The sequence below is a fragment of the Salvelinus fontinalis genome, chromosome 12 (assembly GCF_029448725.1).
Source record: "Salvelinus fontinalis isolate EN_2023a chromosome 12, ASM2944872v1, whole genome shotgun sequence".
NCBI classification, from domain to species: Eukaryota; Metazoa; Chordata; class Actinopteri; order Salmoniformes; family Salmonidae; genus Salvelinus; species Salvelinus fontinalis.
Genome location: NC_074676.1, coordinates 27,818,712 through 27,836,097, shown reverse-complemented (window position 1 = coordinate 27,836,097; position 17,386 = coordinate 27,818,712). Strand labels below are relative to the sequence as shown.

Here is a 17,386-nt window from a genome sequence, read left to right as displayed (position 1 = left end):
TGTGTGCATATGCTGCACAAGCAACGTTGGAGGCTGTGCAATTATATTCATCTCCCCAATCATCCTAAAATTGAAATGGCAGTCAAATAGGGGTGATAGGGGCCAAACATTGAAATGGGGTGTCATAAAAGATACACAGTACAGAGAAAAAGCTATAATTTATGTTCAGTGACTAGACTGTAGATCAGGGATGGGCAACTTTGATGGGGATCACAAAAAATCTGAACTCATGAGGGCCCGCAGTTGCTCGCGGGTCTGCGTACCCACATCTACCCTGCTTCTCCTTCGTGGCCCTCCTCTTAACAGAGGAGAGAATTGTTTTTAGGTTTTAGAGTACATTTTGTGCAATTCTACACATTTTGCAATAGGGTGTAGAGAATGTTGCAATTTCAAAACAAGTTTGATATACACTACTGGTCAAAAGTTTTAGAACACCTACTCATTCAAGGGTTTTTCTTTATTTTTACTATTTTCTACATAATAGTGTAGACATCGAAACTATAATACCAATAGGGCTATCTTCTGAATTTCCCCTACCTTGTCACAACACAACTGATTGGCTCAAATGAATTAAGAAGGAAAGAAATTCCACAAATTAACTTTTAAGAAGGCACACCTGTTCATTGAAATGCATTCCAGGTGATTACCTCATGAAGCTGGTTGAGAGAATGCCAAGAGTGTGCAAAGCTTTCATCAAGGAAAAGGGTGGCTATTTGAAAAATCTAAAATATATTTAGATTTGTTTAACACTTTTTTGGTTACTACATGTTTCCATAGGTGTTATTTCATGGTTTGGATGTCTTCACTATTATTATACAATGTAGAAAATAGTAAAAATAAAGAAAAACCCTTGAATGAGTAGGTATTCTAAAACTTTTGACCAGTAGTGTAATTCTACACATTTTGCCATGGGGCAGAGAGAAGATTTATCAATTTTATAACTCATTTCATGCAATTCTGCTCATTTTGCCATGTGACAGAGAGGAAAATTATTTGTTTTACAACAAATTTCCTGCAATTCTACACATTTTGCCATAGGGTGGAGAGAAATGTTTGCAGTTTTTAATATGATATCTGAGTGAGACTGACTAACAAATCTATGGGTGACCCCCGGGCCAGTAATTCGACCATGATAGTTTAGAAGCCAGTTATCTAAACGTAACTTACAATCTAAAAAATGTTAGCTGACATGGACAAATTAACTGACTATCAGTGACTGACATAAGTGGAAAAACTGCTGATGTACAACCAACTATTCTAACTCACAACAGTCAATTGAAAAAAATAATTTCATCCAAGAGCCCATGGGCCGCCAGTTGCCACCCCCGCTGTAGATCATATCTGTGCTGTAGATACAATTTGACATGTTTTCCCAAAGATAACAAGGTGAAAAATAAACGTACATTGATTACCTAAATTATTCCCTATGTGATTACTGTAAACAAGGACTAAATATGTGTGGAAAGCAAATAAATTGTGCTTCAGAAATCCCCTGCTCCTCTTACCCATCCCTCCTCATCTGCTTCCACGCCCTGTCCCTCCAACTTCATTGCTGACATCTGATTTGTTGGCCATTATTTTGTCTGTCCACGATGCTCCTGCCTTTTCGTCGCCTGCAAAATTGCACTTGGTCGCTGTGCCTCCATCGACTATGGCCAAGGAAACTGAAAGGGCAGATGACAACTAAGTACACAATGCTGTTAGTACTAAGAGCTTGGAAATTCCACAGTGACAGAGTGGTGCTGAGACTCAGATTATTCACTTCAAAATGTATGCTAAACAAAAAAAAATGACTGCAAAGTTAAACAAACCATTACAACTCTGTGCACAAGGACAACTTTTAACAACATGCACAGAAAATCTTACAAACTCATTTACGTGAAGAACACTGCAGATGCAAAATAACTGAATGAAGTCCCAAACAGCACAAACTGTCATTTTGTTACCAAACTTTGCATCTGTACTGTTCTTCAAGTAAATGTGTTTATGTAAGTTTTCTATTCATTGGAATCATTTAGGTAAGCAATGTACGGACAAAATGGACAAATAAGTCCTTGTGCATATTTGGTTTGTTTAACTTTGGAATCATTGGTTTTTGTTTGACATGCATTTTAAAGTGAAAATCTGAGTTCTCTACTTTTCAAAGGAACATCAAACTTACAAATTAATAGGCAATCAAAGCTCATCACTAAGCTAAGGACCCTAGGACTAAACACCTCCCTCTGCAACTGGATGCTGGACTTCCTGACGGGCCGCCCCCAGGTGGTAAGGGTAGGTAACAACACATCTGCCACGCTGATCCTCAATAAAGCCTATTCCCCCTCCGGAGACTGAAAAGATTTGGAATGGGTCCTCAGATCCTCAAAAGGTTCTACAGCTGCAACATCGAGAGCATCCTGACTGGTTGCATCACTGCCTGGTATGGCAACTGCTCGGCCTCTGACCGCAAGGCACTACAGAGGGTAGTGCGTACGGCCCAGTACATCCCTGGGACTAAGCTTCCTGCCATCCAGGACCCCTATACCAGGCGGTGTCAGAGGAAGGCCCTAAAAATTGTCAGACTCCAGCCACCCTAGTCATAGACTGTTCTCTCTGCTACTGCACGGCAAGCGGTACCGGAGCGCCAAGTCTAGTTCCAAAAGGCTTCTTAACAGCTTCTACCCCCAAGCCATAAGACTCCTGAACAGCTAATCAAATGGCTACCCAGACCCTTCTTTTATGCTGCTGCTACTCTCTGTTTATTATCTATACATAGTCACTTTAACTCTACCTACATGTACAGTTGAAGTCAGAAGTTTACATACACTTAGGTTGGAGTCATTAAAACTTGTTTTTCAAACACCACAAATTTCTTGTTAACAAACTATAGTTTTGTCAAGTTGGTTAGGACATCTACTTTGTGCATGACACAAGTAATTTTCCCAACAATTGTTTACAGACAGATTATTTATCTTATAATTCACTGTATCACAATTATAGTGGGTCAGAAGTTTACATACACTAAATTGACTGTGCCTTTAATCAGCTTGGAAAATTCCAGAAAGTGATGTCATGGCTTTAGAAGCTTCTGATAGGCTAATTGACATAATTTGAGTCAGTTGTAGGTGTACCTGTGGATGCGTTCCAAGGCCTACCTTCAAACTCAGTGCCTCTTTGCCTGACATCATGGAAAAATCCAAAGAAATCAGCCAAGACCTCAGAAAATAAATTATAGACCTTCACAAGTCTGGTTCATCCTTGGGAGTATTTTCCAAATGCCTGAAGGTATCACCTTCATCTGTACAAACAATAGTACGCAAGTGTAAACACCATGGGACCACGCAGCTGTCATACCGCTCAGAAAGGAGACACGTTCTGTCTCCTAGAGATGAACGCACTTTGGTGCGAAAAGTACAAATCCATCACAGAACAACAGCAAAGGACCTTGTGAAGATGCTGGAGGAAACAAGTACAAAAGTATCTATATCCATGGTAAAACGAGTCCTATATCGACATAACCTGAAAGGCCACTCAGCAAGGAAGAAGCAACTGCTCCAAGACCGCCATAAAAAAGCCAGACTACGGTTTGCAATTGCACATGGGGACAAAGATCATACTTTTTGGAGAAATATCCTCTGGTCTGATGAAACAAAAATAGAATCGTTTGGCCGTATTGACCATTGTTATGTTTGGAGGAAAACGGGGGAGGCTTGCAAGCTGAAAAACACCATCCCAACCGTGATGCACGGGGGTGGCAGCATCATGTTGTGGGGTTGCTTTTCTGCAGGAGGGACTGGTGCACTTCACAAAACAGATGGCATCATGAGGATGGGAAATGATGTGGCTATATTGAAGCAACATCTCAAGACATCAGTCAGGAAGTTAAAGCTTGGTCGCAAATGGGTCTTCCAAATGGACAATGACCCCAAGCATACTCCCAAAGTTGTGGCAAAATGGCTTAAGGACAACAAAGTCAAGGTTTTGGAGTGGTCATCACAAAGCCCTGACCTCAATCCTATAGAAAATTTGTGTGCAGAACGGAAAAAGTGTGTGCGAGCAAGGAGGCCTACAAACCTGACTCAGTTACACCAGCTCTGTCAGGAGGAATGGGCCAAAATTCGCTCAACTTATTGTGGGAAGCTTGTGGAAGGCTACCCGAAACGTTTGACCCAAGTTAAACAACTTAAAGGCAATGCTACCAAATACTAATGGAGTGTATGTAAACTTCTGACCCACTGGGAATGTGATGAAAGAAACTACTATTATTCTGACATTTCACATTCTTAAAATAAAGTGGTGATCCTAACTGACCTAAAACAGGGAATATTTACTCGGATAAAATGTCAGGAATTATGAAAAACTGAGTTTAAATGTATTTGGCTAAGGTTTATGTAAACTTCCGTCTTCAACTGTACATATTACCTCAATTACCTCGACTAACCGGTGCCCCCGCACATTGACTCTGTACCGGTACCCCCTGTATATAGCCTGGCTTGTTATTTTGCTGCTGCTGTTTAATTATTTGTTACTTTTATTTTCAATTTTTTTATTATCTATTTTTTACTTAACACTATTTCTTAACTGCATTGTTGGTTAAGGACTTGTAAGTAAGCATTTCACTGTAAGGTCTACACATGTTGTATTCGGCACATGTGACAAATGACATTTTATTTGAATTGACCATTGCCTTTGGTTTTCAGTCAAATGTCCTGGCCTGTTTCTAGTTCGATCTTGTCTATCTCTCCCTCTGGGTGCCAAAAAGTGTAGGTCCCACTGGGACAGTTTTTGCCCTGTCACATTCACCAGATCCTCCTTGGTCACTAGGTTTTCCAGCTGGACCTCAGTGAGGCGATCAATCTCTCCTCTTCTGCATGGTGGTAGTAACCAACAGACAGCACCACTAGAGTTGTTTTGCAAAAAATATAGTATCATGGCAAATGCATGCACGTACATTTTTACATTATTCTGAGAGTCCTTGGAGGAGCTGTGATGAGCCCTTTATAGGTGTCTCAGTGTAAAGTGTACCAATAAGATATCTTTAAAAAAAAATATCTGTGAATCATCCGACTGTAAGATTATTCATATCATTGTATGAAGTGGATAAGAATACTCACTGAATGATGACGAGATTACCTTTGTTGACCTTTTTGGTATCACTGAAGTTTGGTTCTATTTCCATTCCTTTAGCATCACGTTTCCTCTGGTGGATTTGACTGTGTTTGATGTATAAAACAGAAATGTCCCTGCCAAATCAGCACAGTATGTTGTAAGCTGACAAATTAGGAGTCCTAGAAATCCAAGTAGGCCTAGGTCCTCATGCAGTCATACTTTCATAGTACAAACAGCCAACAGTAGGACTACTGGATAGCAGAGTAGAACAATGAAATCAATAAAATAGCCTTATAACAATAACAGACTCATCATATTTAATTGAGGTTATTCCATAATGTCAGCTTACCTTTGATGTTTCACGCCATGTTATTACTGATGTCAACAACCAACTTTCCCTCTAATATGACACCTAGACCACTGTAGGAGAAAAATATTGTAGGCTACTGTATACAATTTTGCAGTGCTGTTAATGCACGAGTTCTTGTTTCCTCTCGATCTCTCTCAATTGCCTCAAATAATGAGCCGAATTTATCAGAATACATCCTTCCAGAACAAACCTGTTCATAATGAGAAGATTGGGCACACGTTGTCCCCATCCTCATATCAGAGGTATAACAAATTAATTTCTTAATTTCACTTACTTAGCTAACAAATGCAGCTGGCTAGTTTAGTTACTCAAACACCCGGCTCAAACAGAGGGATGCTATGTTAGCTAGCTGGCTCTGACTATTCAACACAACACTGGAACTCTTCCAAGTCAAGGTAAGCTTTTGGTTTTATAAATGTATTGCCACGGTGGCCCGTCGATCTAACACCTTACTGACTATACTCTGTAACGTTACTGCATGATTGTAGCGGGTTTACTAACGCATTAGTTCTATTAGCTATGTTGACTAAGATGTTCCTTTAGCTAATATGGGAAAAACAATGTAGGTGTGTGTAGCAGTTATAACATGGTTTGGCTTGGGAAAGTTATTTTGCCTGATCAAAAACAGCAGATGTGTTGTTCATTGAAGTCCACAAATGAAGGGAAAAGGTGAGAGGAGGAGAGTGCATAGAGGCTAAAATGAATACAATATGGCTGCTATGAAAGTGAACTGTGTTTATGCGTGATCAGGGGTGTATTCACTCCGCTGATTCTGTTAAAAAACGTTTCTTAAAACAAAAGCAAATCAAACACGGATAAAAATACCTGAATTTGTCCAATAGAAACTCTTGTAACTGTTAGACTAATGATTACACCCTAGATAAGCTAGATACAGGCAAGAGTGTGAAAGGCGGTATTGAATGTGTCCCCGTCTTTCCATGTGTCACTGTCATCTCAACTTTTTCTCTCGACCTGTGTGCACCTAAGTTGTAAACTTTCCTTCCCAGGCTAGGTTGTAGCAACCTCATGATGGGTATAGGGAAAACTTGAGTATCATGTAGTAGCCTAAACCTATCGATGTTACATTGAACTGGGTGAATGGAATATGAATGACAGTCTTCCATCACGCTGTAATAGAAATAAGGCCATGCTCATGAAAAAGAAATGTCCTCCCTCATCATAAACGGCACTGACCTCCACTGGTATTAACGGTCCATGCAGAAGTTTTTATCTTAATACGAAATCATTTCTGGGTAACAATTATGTACCTTACTGTGACGGTTTTCAATTACAATGGTCAAAAAGAAACAAAAATAGCTTCTTAGCAAAGAGCAATTTTTCAAGCAAGAATTTTGCTAGGACTCTAGGAGAGGTCTGAGTGGGGAAGGGAAAACTGAAAACTAGCTGTTGAGAGGTTGGCAGAGAGGTTTGGAACTCTTTTTCTTATTGGTCTATTAACTAATTTACTGCCTGGTGGTTCCACCATTCAGGCCAAAACTCCATCTCACCAAAACAGGCTGAAGTTTCAGGTGGTCTTTTCAAACAGCTCTTACACTAAAAGGGTATTATCATAATTTTCACAATTTCACAGGGTTATTCCAACCTCATAGTGTGGAAATAAACTACATGTTCAAAAGTATGTGGACACCCCAAATTAGTTGATTCTGCTATTTCATTGCTGACAGGTGTATAAAATCAAGAACACAGCCATGTAATCTCCATAGACAAACATTGGCAGTAGAATGATCCATACTGAAGAGCTCAGTGACTTTCAACGTGGCACCGTTATAGAATGCCACCTTTCCAACAAGTCAGTTCATCAAATTTCTGCCCTGTAAGAGCTGCCCCGGTAACTGTAAGGGCTTTTTCTTGTGAAGTGGAAATTTCTAGGAGCAACAACGGTTCAGCCGCGAAATGGTGCTGAAGTGCGTAGTGTGTAAAAATCATCTGTCCTTGGTTGTAACACTAACGAGTTCCAAACTGCCTCTGGAAGCAACATCATCAGAGAAACTGTTCGTCGGTAGCTTCATGAAATGGGTTTCCATGTTCGAGTAGCCGCACACAAGCCTAAGATCACTATGTGCAATGCTAAGCGTCACCTGTAGGGGTGTAAAGCTCGCCGCCATTGGACTCTGGAGCAGTGGAAAAGCGTTCTCTGGAGTGACGAATCACGCGTCACCATCTGACAGTCCGAGGGACGAATCTGGATTTGGCGGATGCCAGGAGCAAGCTACCTGACCAAATGCATAGTGCCAACTGTAAAGTTTCGTGGAGGAGGAATAAAATGCCCCCCTGCAGAAAGCGAGGTCTATACAGAAATGGTTTGTCGAGATCGGTGTGGAAAAACTTGACTGGCCTGCACAGAGCCCTGACCTCAACCCCATTGAACACCTTTGGGATGAATTGGAACGCCAACTGCGAGCCAGGCCTAATCGCTCAACATCAGTGCCCGACCTCACTAATGCTCTTGTGGCTGAATGGAAGCAAGATCCCACAGCAATGTTCCAACATCTAGTGGAAAGCCTTCCCAGAAGAGTAGAGGCTGTTATAGCAGCAAAGGGGGGACCAACTCTATATTAATGCAGATGATTTTGGAATTAGATGTTTGACGAGCAGGTGTATACATACTTTTGGCCATATAGTGTATGTATAAAACACAGAAAAAAACTCGTTTTGACTACACTGGGCCTTAAAGGTTGCCCTGCAAAGCCACTTACTTTTAACATCCAATTACAGTCATGAGATGGAAGGACAGAATGAATACAAAGCAGTAAACACATAGAAACATAAACCCATGTAACCGCAGTGATGATCTTATACATTTATTATGCAGAATATAAAACTGACATTTCTGCAATTCAGGTCACAAAATGATAAACTTCGTTTTGAAAATCCATTATTCTAGCTTTAGTCAACACCTTACAGTTGCTCAAAATCACAAATTACCTTGTATGTCCTTCTACAAATGACATACTGTATCAAACCCATGACCCGAAGTCTTCTGAGGACCATGTTCCATCTGTGCTCAGGTTTAATCTAATGTCCCAGCCCGTTTGGAATTAGCACTCCTATCAGCCTTGTCTGCCGGTGGCTTCACTCTTTTACTCCTGTGGTGATCACAAGATGCTGCATCACTGGCGGCAGCCAACCCATCAGCAAACCTATAATCAGGTGACTACTTGAAGGAAGTGTTAGGCAAGAGGCAGATGGTATAGTCATGAATACACATTCCTCAGAAAAGTAGGCTAAATCAGATGTAAAATATTTGATTACACATTGATTCCCTAACCCATGTATACAAGGCTTCTTTCCTCCCTACATCTTAGAAATGGTCTTAATTACAAGATCCAGTGGTTGCTACATTTGTTGTTATGGACCCCACAAGTCACCAAAACACATTGTATGTCCAGGCAAAAGTCTGATTTTTTTCCTCAAATTTTATTGTTTCGCTTCTTCTTCTTCAATGTTGTTGGACATTGCTTCTCACTTGAACCTACAAAGACAACCCCACTTTACAATGATACTTCACACTGAAAATTAATGAAACTAACATGGAAATAAAAAAGCTATAGAATCCTAACATAATATAATCAAACATAATCCTATTCACAAGTGGAATGCTTTCAAAGTGTGCTTTCTTGTCTTACAATTCAGAGACCATGTTATGTTTATAGTGATGTCTGTCTGTCTAACATTAACACACAACGTTTGCCTTGGTACACCCTGATTCAGACCTAGAAATGGCCTCTGTTTGTGTTGCGGTTGAGCTGTATGTTCAGCAATATGTTCCATCTCTGGCGTCAGCCCCCAGGAGCCTCCTCCTCACAGAGCCAATCCCTTTGTTTCTGGTACATCAACAGGTATTTCCTGCACACTGGAGAGGAGTAGGAGACATACAATGGACAGTTTACTGGAATTGAGACTTCCCAATTGGTAAAGAAGTCATTTCAACATCTATTCCACATTGGTTCAACATAATTTCATTGAAATGACTTGAAAATAATGTTGTTTCAACCAGTGTGTGCCCAGTGCGTTGAATACAATATCACTGTGGGTTGAATGGGGTAGCTTTGATGTTGTCCTGATTTTGTCCTGAATTTTCCATAAAGCATTTACTGTAAATCAAATCAAATGTTATTTGTCACATACGCCGAATACAACAGGTGTAGTAGACCTTACCGTGTAATGCTTAATTATAAGCCCTTAACCAACAATGCAGAGTTCAGAAAATAAGAGTTGTAAGAAAAAATTTGCTAAATCAAATAAAGTTAAAAAAAAAAAACAACAGAATCAAACAACAATAGCAGGGCTGTATACAGGGGGTACCGGTACTGAGTCAATGTGCGGGGGAACAGGTTAGTCGAGTTAGTTGAGGTAATATGTACATGTTCATTGAGAAAACCTCCTTACATTGTTAACATTTTGTCTTGGCATTTTCTCAACCAGCTTCACCCGGAATGATTTTCCAACAGTCTTGAAGGACATATGCTGAGAACTTGTTGGTTACTTTTCCTTCACTCTACGGTCCAACTCATCCCAAACCATCTCAATGGTTTGGGATGCAGCACTCCATCACTCTCCTTCTTGGTCAAATAGTTCTTAGACAGCCTGTAGGTGTGTTGGGTCATTGTCGTGTTGAGTCATTGTCCTGTTGTGTATCGCTGCAGAGTGCTGTGGTAGCCATGCTGGTTAAGTGTGCCTTGAATTCTAAATAAATCACAGACAGTGTCACCAGCAAAGCACCCCCACACCATCACACCACCTCCTCTATGCTTCACAGTAGGAACTACACATGCAGAGGTCATCCGTTCACCTACTTTGTGTCTCACAAAGACACGGCGGTTGGAACCAAAAATCTCAAATTTGGACTCATCAGATCAAATGACAGATTTCCACTGGTCTAATGTCCATTGCTCATGTTTCATGGCCCAAGCAAGTCTCTTCTTATTATTTGTGTCCTTTAGTAGTGGATTATTTGCAGCAGTTCGACCATGAAGGCCTGATTCACACAGTCTCCTCTGAACAGTTGATGTTGAGATGTGTCTGTTACTTGAACTCTGTGAAGCATTTATTTAGACTGCAATTTCTGAGGTAGGTAACTCTAATGAACTTATCCTCTGCAGCAGAGGTAACTCTGGGTCTTCCTTTCCTGTGGCATTTCATGCAAGGCAGTTTCATCATAACGCTTGATGGTTTTTGCAACTGCACTTGAAAAAACTTTTAAAGTTCTTGAAGTTTTCCGTATTGACTGACCTTCATGTCTTAAAGTAATGATGAACTGTCATTTCTCTTTGCTAATTTGAGCTGTTCTTGCCATAATATGGACTTGGCCTACACTGAAAACAATCTTAAAGATACCAAAAACAAGTTAGTCCAATCAATGTTGCTAAATATCATGTGGTTATCCATGGTACTGATTTCTATGTGTGTGTGTGTGCGCAAGCAAACTTTTTTTTTAAACTCATGCTACTTGTAGACATGGTACTTGTAGACTAGTTTAAAGCCAATGCCACCCTCCTCTCTTTCATGCTGGCAAAACAGTCTATGGCAATGTCATACAGTACACTCTTAGTTTTTGTTGTCATAAGCTAAAATGCTTGCTAGCCTGACTTCCTCGCATGGGCAGCAATGAACCAGCTAAGTTAGCTAGCTAACTAGTTAATTTGAGCCTACTAGGCTTTATCTAGGCTACATATTTAAGTTTAATTGTCTCAGGCCAGTGGCACAACATATTTATCAAGCTAGCCGATTTATCAAGCTAGCTACTGCAGGACATTGACACAAGCAGACCAGAAACAGACAAGTTTTTCTGAAAATGACATTTTGCAAAGGAAGTGATTTGATTGGTCTGAAGCCAAATCCAAATTGGCCTCCTTTGGGGGGACGTTTTGCTGCACGGGGACAACCCACAGTTGAGCTCAGCTCAACACTGATTGGCTAATCAGTGTTATGTAATAGCAATTTGTCAATCGAGTACACAGTCGATGTTGTAACACTCACCTATTAGTTGTTGCGTCACCTCGCATTAGCTGTGAAACGGGCCCTTCACACAGGCAGCCCAATTCAGATTTTTTTTCTCACTAATTGGTTTTTGACCAATCACATCAGATATTTTCACATCAGATCTTTTTCTGATCTGATTTATCAAAAAAACAATTATTGAAAAAAATATCCAAATTGGGCTGCTTGTTTTGTGAACTGGCAGCAAATTGGAATCAAACACAATGTGAGACTGCCTTACCTTTCTTTTTGATGGTGTAGAATCCAACTGCCTTTCCATTGTGCCATAGAATTTTGCCAAATTCCCTCAGAATTAAATCTCTTCCCCAACCTTTCCAAAACTCTCAAAATAATCTAAGCAGGAACAGTATATCTTTCTGTAACAGACTTCCCCTGTGAATGACCTACACATCTAAGCCATATCCTAAACACATAGATAGAAACCAATTCAGTGGTTTAAAACCTAATTTGATGTATTTATGGGTAAGGGGGGGCCTTTGCATGTTATTACATGTAACAAGACACCCATTAGATGTAATAACCATGTAAAAACATAGCATTTATGGTATTATATTTAACATATGTGCACCTATTCCATCTAAACATGAAGGTAATGGGAAGTCCTATATTTAGTGACGCCATTGCCAATTACTTACCATAGAGGATATAAGCACAAATGAAAATAACATACCATCACAAGACCAGATCTGGATTTTCTGGATGTCTTTAATAATTTAAAGACCACCACTTTCCATGCAGGTTCAGGGCCACCACTGTGAAAACATTTTACATTTTCTGTAACATTATACTGTAGCCTATATAACATCAACCAAACTAAGCTGTTCTGAAAGTTTCTCTGTAGGGTATCAGCATTGAGTTTCAGCTGCAGGCATGTGCAGAGCCGCCAGAGTACAAGGGGGGTCATGATCACCGAACAGCAGGAGTTTGCCCACATTGTCATGTGTCACCTCCACCTGATGGAGGGAAGCAGGGGTTCTATGTGCAGGAGTTACATTTGGCAGGTGATAGATCTGTCACAAACATTGGATGGTTGTCACTTTAGATAGATGCTCAACTCTAGCCTACAGCAGCATGATGTTTTATTTGGAGTGAGTGTAACCAGAAACTTGTATAATTGAAAACATACCTTGGAGCCATTTGAGGACATAAACCAATGCTCTCCTTGATAGGTTTTTGACTCCAGGGATGACAATAATTTTTCAGAGTTTGAATTCAAGGTCTTGTGATCTAGATCTGGGGGGTCAATGGGATATATTTCCTAGATTTCTCCTTAGGCAAAAGTAACATTAGTCTACACTAAAAGTAACTTGAAACATTATCTGACATCTATCGCTGCTTGCACATGGGCTATCACCTATTTAATAATGGCACCAGAGGGGATGGCTGCTGTTTTACGGGCTCCAAACCAACAGTTCTATTTAGTTCGTTTTTCCGATTCGTTTGTAACTCATCTTGTACATAATGATGCTGCTACCGTCTCTTATGACCGAAAAGAGCTTCTGGACGTCAGAACAGCAATTACTCACCTCCAACTGGACAAAGATTTTTTCTTTAATGAGTCCAACGCAAAGGATATACTGCTTTGTCAAGACAAGGCTCAAATCCCCATCATCAGCGTAAGAATTCGTCAACGAGTAGGTAATCTACCACTAACCTCTGTATTATTGGCCAACGTGCAATCATTGGAAAAGAAACTGGACGATCTACGATTAAGACTATCCTACCAACGGGACATTAAAAACTGTAATACCTTATATTTCACCGAGACATGGCTGAACGACGACACGGATAATATAGAGCTGGCTGGCTTCTCCATGCATCGGCAGGACAGAGCAGCTACATCTGGTAAGACAAAGGGTGAGGGTTTGTGTGTTTATTTGTCAATAACTGCTTGTGCGTGATTTCTAATATTAAAGAAGGAGAATACTGCATTATAAGCTGTAGACCACACTATCTAACAAAGAGTTCTCATCTATATTATTCGTAGATGTCTATTTACCACCACAAACCGATGCTGGCACTAAGACCACACTCAACGAGCTGTATAAGGCCATAAGCAAACAAGAAAAAGCTCATCCAGAAGAAGCGCTCCTAGTCGCCAGGACTTTAATGCAGGCAAACTTAAATCAGTTTTTACCTCAATTCTACCAGCATGTCACATGTGCAACCAGAGGGAAAAAACCTAGACCACCTTTACTTCACACACAGAGACGCATACAAAGCTCACCCTCGCTCCCTATTTGGCAAATCTGACCATAATCATATCCTCCTGATTCCTACTTACAAGCACAAACCGAAGCAGAAAGTACCAGTGATTCACGCAATATGGAAGGGGTCAGACGACGCGGATGCTATGCTACATGACTATTTTGCTAGCACAGACTGGAATATGTTCCGGGGTTCATCCAGTGGCATTGAGCAGTATACAACCTCAGTCACCGGATTCATCAATAAGTGCATCGACGACGTCGTCCCCACAGTGACCATACGTATAATTCCCAACCAGAAGCCATGGATTACAGGCAACATCCGCACCGAGCTAGAGCCGGCTAGAGCTGCTGCTTTCAAGGAGCGGGACACTAATCCGGATGCTTATAAGAAATCCCGCTATGCCCTCAGATGAACCATCAAACAGGCAAAGTGTCAATACAGGACTAAGGTTAAATCCTACTACACCGGCTCTGATGCTTGTCGGATGTCGCAGGGCATGAAAAAAATTACGGACTACAAAGGGACACCCAGCCGTGAGCTGCCCAGTGACATGAGCCTAACAGATGAGCTAAATGCCTTTTATGCTTGCTTCGAGGCAAGCAACACTCAAGCATGCATGAGAGCACCAGCTGTTCCGGACGACTGAGGGATCACGCTCTCTGTAGCCGATGTGAGCAAGACCTTTAAACAGGTACACATTCACAAAGCCGCGGGGTCAGACGGATTACCAGGACGTGTACTCAAAGCATGCGCATACCAACTGGCAAGTGTCTTCACTGACATTTTCAACCTCTCCCTAACTGAGACTGTAATCCCTACATGTTTCAAACAGACCACCATAGTCCCTGTGCCCAAGAAAGCGAAGGTAACCTGCCTAAATGATTACCACCCCATAGCACTCACGTGGGTAGCTATGAAGTGCTTTGTTAAAGGCTGGTCATGGCTCACATCAACACCATCATGCCGGAAACCCTAGACCCACTCCAATTCGCATAATGCCCTAGCAGATTCACAGATGATGCAATCTCAATTGCACTCTACACTGACCTTTCCCACCTGGACAAAATAAATAGCTATGTGAGAACGCTGTTCATTGACTACAGCTTAGCGTTCAACACCATTGTGCCCACAAAGCTCATCACTAACCTAAGGACCCTGGGACTAAACACCTCCCACTGCAACTGGATCCTGGACTTCCTAACTGGCTGCACCCAGGGGGTAAGGGTAGGAAACAACACATCTGCCATGCTGATCCTCAACACTGGGGCCCCTCAGGGGTGCGTGGTTAGTACCCTCCTGTACTCCCTGTTCACCCACGACTGCGTGGCCAAGAACGACTCCAATACATTCATTAAGTTTGCTGATGACACAACAGTGGTAGGCCTGATCACCGACAGCGATGAGACCGCCTATAGGGAGTAGGTCAGAGACCTGGCAGTGTGTTGCCAGGACAACAACCTCTCCCTTAATGTGAACAAGACAAAAGAGCTGATCGTGGACTATAGCAATAGTTTCCTGTTTTCTGGAGAGCGCGTGAAGGGACCTGGTTTTGCCTTCTGATAAGCTGTCGTTATAGACGACTAATATCTCCGGCTTTGATTTTATTTGATACATGTGACAATATCATCGTAAAGTATGTTTTTTCAATATAGTTTTATTAGATTATTGAAATTTATTCGGGACGTTAGGCGTGTTGTGTTGTGTGCCTTTGTTCAGGAAGGAGAGCTTCGCGCTACTTTGCCTGCTCTCCATGCTAATTGACTGGAGAAGAGGACATTCTAAATCCAAACAACGATTGTTCCCGACAAAGGACCCCTTGTACAACATTCTGATGAAAGATCATCAAAAGTAGGACCCATTTTATGATGCTATTTCATATATCTGTCGAACATGTGAAATAGTCGTTTGCGCCCAGATTTTGGGTACTCTCTCGCTATACCTAAGCTGGATGTCGTAATGAAGTTATTTTTAGAATTCTAACACGGTGATTGCATTAAGAACTAGTGTATCTATCATTTCCTATACAACATGTATTTTTTAGTAACGTTTATGTTTTGTTCGAAAATGTGCATATTTAGAGCTGAAATCAGTGGTTATACATTGTGCTAACGTAGCATCTTTTTCCCACAACGTCCGGATATTTTTCTGACACTTTTTCTGACACACATATTCTGACCAAATAACTATTCATAAACCTAACTAAAAAATACATGTTGTATAGGAAATGATAGATACACTAGTTCTTAATGCAATCGCCGTGTTAGAATTCTAAAAAGAACTTCATTACGATATGCAGTTTACGTTATGGCGAGAGAGTACCCAAAACCTGGCCGCAAACGACTAGTTCACATGTACGACAGATATATGAAATAACATCATAAAATGGGTCCTACTTTTGCTGATCTTCCATCAGAATGTTGTACAAGGGGTCCTTTGTCCAGAACAATCGTTGTTTGGTTTTAAAACGAAGACGTATGAAGTGCATGTATTCTAATAAATATCAAGGACCTTTATAGGCAGGCCCTAGAACAGAGCATCGATTTCAGATTTTCCACTTCCTGTCAGGAAGTTTGCTGCAAAATGAGTTCTGTTTTACTCACAGATATAATTCAAACGGTTTTAGAAACTAGAGAGTGTTTTCTATCCAATAGTAATAATAATATGCATATTGTAAGAAGAATTGAGTACGAGGCCGTTTAAATTGGCCACGATTTTCCCCCAAAGTGAAAACAGCGCCCTCTGTCCTCAACAGGTTTTAAGAGGAGAAAAGCTTCATCATATATCGGCTACTGAACATTTTAGCCATTTGCCATGCTAACATGTCACATTATGGGCTCACATTACTCTCTTTTACCTGTGTTTTGTGTTTGGAATGTCTGGTTAGATTCCATTTTGAAAACTGTCAACTGGATGACAAAAATTATGCAACACTACCACCTTTTGGTGACAGAGAAAATTAAACCTTGTTTTTTAGAGGCACTTCAGTAGACAGCAATACACAATGAGTGCCTTCCAATCTGTCTACTTTGCAGATGGATTGGGCAAATTATCAGGGCCTGGTCTCCCAAAAGCATCTTAAGGGTATGCTGGACCAAACCTGCCATAGTTAAAAATAAATGAATAAATAAATGGACTCATAGATAAATAAATAATTCACACATAATTAGATAAACAATTATTTAATTAATTAATCAAATTTTATTTCATTTTATTAATTTATATTATTTATATTTTATCTTATTATTATTATACATTCAAGGGTTTTTTGTGTATTTTTTATATTTCTACTTTGTAGAATAACAATGAAGACATCAAAACTATGAAATAACCCATATGAAATCATGTAGTATATATTTATATTTGAGATTTGAGATTCTTCAAGTAGCCACCCTTTGCCTTGATGACAGCTATGCACACTCTTGGCATTCTCTCAACCAGCTTCATGAGGTAGTCACTTGGAATGCACCTGGTGTGCCTTGTTAACTTCTTTGGGATAGGGGGCAGCATTTTCACTTTTGGATGAAAGCGTGCCCAGAGTGAACTGCCTCCTACTCAGTCCCAGATGCTATTATATGCATATTATTATTAGTATTGGATAGAAAACACTCTGAAGTTTCTACAACTGTTTGAATGATGTATGTGAGTATACCAGAACTCATATGGCAGGCAAATACCTGAGATAAAATCCAAACAGGA

General features: G+C 40.6%; 1 pseudogene; it reads right to left on the bottom strand.

Annotated features, from left to right (window-relative positions):
* Nucleotides 1-9,258: 9,258 nt before the first annotated feature.
* On the bottom strand, nucleotides 9,259-16,581 carry LOC129866533 (soluble lamin-associated protein of 75 kDa-like; annotated as a pseudogene).
* Between the last annotated feature and the right edge of the window lie 805 nt (nucleotides 16,582-17,386).